Here is a 6,000-nt window from a genome sequence, read left to right as displayed (position 1 = left end):
TTCTTTGGTTGAGGTCTTCATCAAAGTTGTAGATCTTGAAGTTATCTACAAATTAGTATAAAGAATAGTCCAAAACTCCAACCGAGCACAAAGTTATGGCCATTTAACTTTTGGTCTACAGTGCTGGAAATCTTACACGGCCTTCACACGGTCATGTGACATTCACACGGCCTTGACACGCCCCCCACATGGCCTTGACACGGCCGTGTGGATACCACACGGTCAGAACATGAAGAAAACTTATTTTTATATGCCCGTGTCATTCTGGAAGCTCAAGACTTTATTTAAGCTCTGTTTTTGCTCCAAATTACCTCCTGTCAATCAAAACAAGCAAAGAGTAGATCTCCGAACAAAATATGATGGAAGTATGTCATTATAATGAAATAAGGTGCAATAAAAATAGATTATGCTAATGAAATACAAATAGATGTGCATCCAAACATGCATAAAAGTGTATATAATCTACGCACATCACACCCCCAGACTTAAACCTTTGATTGCCCTCAAGCAAAATGCTGCAATCTAAATTCATATATTCTACAACACACTCATATCCCTAATGTATTTTCATAACTCTATCAAAAAGTTTCATTAACAAGAATTATCATGGAAACAAGTCAAGAATGGCTCAAGCATAAGTATCTTGTGCACAGTGCAATAAGTAACTGAAAACCCTTCAAGTTTCAATCTTCGTCCTAGTCAAGTCATCATCAAATTTGAGTTCCTAATGTTTCCGGTGATAGGCATGTAACCGATGATAGACACTTACATGCCACACACTTTGTTCATATTTCTCAATCAACCCAAGGTCTTAAAGGCATGCTCAATCTCAAGAGAAGCTAAGCGGTCATTTCCCCAGTAACCTAACTCGGTCTCAAAGGGGTGACTTGCTAGATTCCACTAACGGTAACTATTTTTTATATCCCTTATTCACTCTTTTTTTTTCTTTTTTCACACTTTTTTTTTCTCATAAGTATTTGCATTGTGCAAATCTTATTCACAAATGTGCTTTTAGCACAAATGTTGAGATATTTTGATTTTTCCAAATGAGCTTACATGATTTGAGCCTCATCCAGTAACCAAAATGAAGTTTAAGAAATCACCATGGAAACCAAGTACTAAATAAATAAGATGAATCATGACTATTTCAATGATATCAACAATCCAAGCCCAAGTAATAGTGAAGTAAAAGTAAGATCCTTAAGGTCAAGCCAAAACTAAAACTCATTTCCATATGATACTTAGCTTATTTCATGCTACCCAAGATAGAGAAAGAGGTACATTAAGCATACTACTAGCATCATTTAAACATCATGAACCTAGATAATCAACGTGCTAACATTTTCACTTGAAGACAAGAAAGCATATAAGTGAAGTTTGATGTTCTCAAGATGTATGCCACAAAAAATAAAACAAAATGCAAGACATAAGCAAAAACAAAAACAAACAAAGCAATTTAAATGCATCCCCCCAGACTTAAACTTTTCATTGTCCCAATGAAAACTAAAAACAATGCGGAGGAGATAAAAAATAAGAGAAGTTACCAAATGATGCATGCCAAATGCCCATGTCATTAACTTCTCCATTATGTAGTTATACTCCTCCTAATCTTTGAGTCCTATAAAAAAAGATTGACAACAAAAATTAAGTAGATGATACATGTTTATTATAAAGAATGAAATGAAAGTAGAAAGAACTAAAGATAAATGAAAACAAGGAAAATGAACTTGGGTTGCCTTCCAAGAAGTGCTTGTTTAAGGTCATTAGCTCGACCTCCTCATAAGATTCATCTAAATCTCGCTCTTGGAGGGGTAAGATATTTCAACACCCTCCTACCGAGGGCTCTTATTATGGAGAGAGCTTTCAACATCGACATTAGAAAGTGAACTAATGCTCTCTCCATGTTCGTCTTCCTTGATGTTCTTTCAGGTGGTCGAAGACGGTTTAGATTGAGCATCCAATTAGAGGCCCCATGAAAATCTGCACACCAAAAAGAAAAACAAACCTCCCATAAGCATGTTAAATAGTATAGAATTAGAACCATATCAAGATAAGATGAATAAGTAATAAAAACTGAATCATATCCAACAAAGTCAATTATAGGTACCTCTATAAAGTTTTTCAAGAGATCACAAGAAATACTAACCTTACTTTGCTAAGAGATACCTGAAATTTCTAAACATGTAGATGTGACCTCCTCTGAATCAAATGATGGTTTTGGCTATGGCTCAGATGTTGATGATATCAAAGATGGTGATTCTTGAGACTCAACCATATCTACATGAGTCCCTACACATTGGTCCACGACATGCTCAATCCTTGCAACTCTTACAACATCTAAGGATTGTGTGGACAAAGGAGATGATTCTCGAGATGCTGCTTCTAGAACACAGCTCCCTACACATTGTTCCATATCAACATCATCAACACAAACATCAAAAAACAAACCAACATCAATATCCTCAATAGGAGAATCAACTATAGGAGGATCAATAACTTCACTTGCAGTTTTAAGTTGATCTACCACATCACATTCATCATCTGAAAATTCAATTTCATTGTAACTTCCAATAAAACCTGGAGGTAGATCTAAAAACTCGTTATCTATTGCATTATCATCACAATCCTTATCTGAAGAGTCTTCATCTTTATACACACTATGAAACCTGCACTCAACCTTACCGGTGTCACAGAATTTTTTAATGTCATTGTTCTCATTGACCCCCACTAACCTTTGTGGAAAAGGAACCCTTAGCGAAGGTCTTGGAGAAGGTACTTCTAACTTCACATATTCCTTTTTAGCTTGTGGAGGAGGTTCAACTTGCTTATCTTGTGTTGGTATGATCAATCGTTGAGGAAAAGGTACTTGTAGCACTTGGGAACCTCCTGGAATAATGGAACTGAGTTCATGTGGTTTTCTATTGTTCTTCTCTTCAATTCTAAACATGTCCTTCTTTAGAAATTCTTCATGATTCTTGCCACTTCTCAACTTAAGATCATTATCATTTACACTAGATCTTGTCTGCGAAGGAGGGGAATCTTCTTAAACCATTTTGAAACAATACTTTCAATCTTTGCTCATTCATTGCAATTTTTTATTTTTCTCTTATTGAGCTTCTCAAAGCTTCCTCAACCGTTTGAGGTTCCTCATCGTCAACTAGGAGAATCATCAATGCCTCATTCTTAATGTCAAACCTTTTCCGAGGAATAATCTGACGACTACTTCTTCGTAGGTTAGACTGTTAAGAAACTGACTCATTCAGTGGCAAATTACTCCCACTAGGTTGACTATATTCAAACATCTCCCGATTTATTGATAAAAGAACATTATCATCCTCCTCTATCTCATATAGAGAAATTATCTTATCAACTTCACCTTGTGTCAGGAACTCAATTTCAAGAAAAGTAACATCTCTTGACTCTATTTCAGAGATGGTTCCATCTTGTTGCTCACCAATGAAGATATTGTTGGAACCCCAAGGTTATTTTGATGTGATCAACAAGTTAAGTTAGGTCCTGTGTGTTTTTAACCTTGTGTCTAAGTGTGCAGAAGCTTAGGAGCACATGTAGTCGAGTGGAAGACGCAACTAGCGAGAAGGACGATACGCAGTGCGTCCGAGGGACGAGGCACTGCGGAAGAGTACATCGGCGGACGAGAAGGAAGCGTACGGTGGTTCCGAGGGACGAGAAGCCGGAGCGGAAGACTGCTTGAGGAGCAAGAGATGCAGCTAGCGAGAAGGTTGGCACGGGGTGCGACTGAGGCACGAAGACTGCGAATGAGTACGCTGGAGGACGAGAAGGAAGCACGCGGCGATTCCGAGGGACTAGAAGCCAGAGCAGAAACCTGCTCGAGAAGACCGGAAGTTGGGTTCGGGTGAACCCTATTCTGGATGGCAGAGATCACCCAAGCGAGCGGAAAACTCGGTCTGAGGCGAACGGAGCCGGAGCAGAAGACCCGAACTGGAAAAAGTCAACGGGATTGACTTTTCCCTCCGGGGCGCTCGGAGCTGTCCAGGGCGCCCGGAGCTGTCCGGGGCGCCCGGAACAGCCGGGGCGCCTAGAACCCTTCCGGGCGCCCGAAGTTGACTTTTTAACCGGATCGAGTTTTGACTCGATCTGAACGTTGGAGGATAAAGTTTATCCCCCCCAGGGCACCCGAACCCTTCGGGGCGCCCCGACCAAGGCTATAAATATAGCCTTGGTCCAGAAGCTTTTCAACAATTCAAGCAATTCATTTTTTTTACACTTGTACGCTTTCTCTGTAGTTAAGCTTTTATTTTCTGGGCTTCATCGTTGTAAGAGGCTTCTTCGCCTGAAAGAGATACTAGTGCTACTTCTTTCTTGGATTAATAACCTCCCCGGTTGTAACCAAGTAAATCTCTGTCTGCCTCTTCTTTTCTTTTAATTTACTGCTTATTTATTTTATATGCAAGTGTTAGTTTAAGAAAAGCCGAGAAGGGTTTGCGTTTTTATTTTTCAGACTATTCAACCCCCTTCTAGCTGGTCGTAACGGTCCAACAGACATAACCCTTAGAAGTCTCAGAATACCTTATAAAGATACACTTCTTACCTCTGAGTCTTAATTTTTCATATTCCTGAGTCTTTTCATGAACGTAGACATCTGACTCCCAAGGTCAATAAATGTAATGGAATAATAACTCTCATTTCTAGTCTTCAGATTCATTAGACCACAAATATCCAAATGAATCAATTGCAATGGTGATTCAACCCTAATAGCCTTGCCAAATGGTTTCCTAGTTGCCTTTTCAGTAAGACAATGCTCACATATAGACAAGTTAATCTTAGCATGAGTGCCTAAAAGGCCCCCCTTAGCCAATTTGTCCATTCGTTCTTGTCCTATATGTCCTAGTCTAGCATGCTAAATTTCATCATTAACATCAGCATTAATAGTAAGAGCAATGTTTGAAAAATAACCATCATTATTATTTGGTTCTACATCAAGAACCATAAAACTATTTGTTATATAACCTTGCTCAATTAACACAGAGTTAATTCAAAGTTCCAGACAACAACTATAAAAATTTACACAATAACCTAAATCAAGAAGACAAATGATGGAAATCAGATTCTGTCAAATCTCAGGAGCATACAAGACATCATGTAGAAACAAGGTACGCCCACCATGTAGGTTGAGCTTGCAAGTGTCAATTCCTTTTACTTCAATTCTTGCATTATTTCCCACATATATCCATTTGTTGTCAGCTCGTACCCAACGGTACTCCACATATGTAGCTCGATCACGAGCTACATGGTTCTTTGCTCCTAAATCTACAATCCACAAATAATAAGAATTAGCTAACAACACTATACTTGCAACATAATGCTCGTGGGAAGAAGTTAAAGATGGATCTACCTTTTTAGGCTCAGTACAATCTCGAAAAAATGACCCTTCTTGCCACAGTTGAAGTAAATCAGCTTACTTTTAGGGTTTTATCCATATTTCTTTCCTTTCTTCTTGATTTGGTTTTTAGCAGCAACAACACTAGCCTCTTTTCCTTTTCCCTTTCCTTTCTTAAACCATCTTTTCTTATTCTTGGAACCAGAACCTTCAACTACAAAAGCTTGACCAGAAATACTTGCGGATTCAATCCTCTCCGCCTCAAGTTCTACATGGCGTGAGACATCAGTGAAAGTCTTGATACTTTTTCTATGTGTTAAATTTCGTTTCATCATTTCCCAAGAATCAGGAAGGGAACGGATAATTGCCTGAACATGTTGTTCATCGGTCAATGCATGACCAATAGTCTTAAGCTCTCGAATCATGTTACCCATCTCCCTGAGATATTAGGGCATGGTAACATTCGAGCATTTTTTACAGCAATCAAACTTAATTGTTAACTGACTAAGCTTACTCAGACTTACTCCACTGTACTTCTCTATAATGGCTGCCCAGACAGCATGAGCTGATGGTAATGGCTTATACTTAAATACTAGGTCATTAACCATTGAACTAATCAATATTCTCTTAGCAATGAAGTC

The sequence above is a fragment of the Zingiber officinale genome, chromosome 2B, assembly GCF_018446385.1.
Source record: "Zingiber officinale cultivar Zhangliang chromosome 2B, Zo_v1.1, whole genome shotgun sequence".
Lineage (NCBI taxonomy): Eukaryota > Viridiplantae > Streptophyta > Magnoliopsida > Zingiberales > Zingiberaceae > Zingiber > Zingiber officinale.
This window is presented reverse-complemented; position numbering follows the sequence as displayed.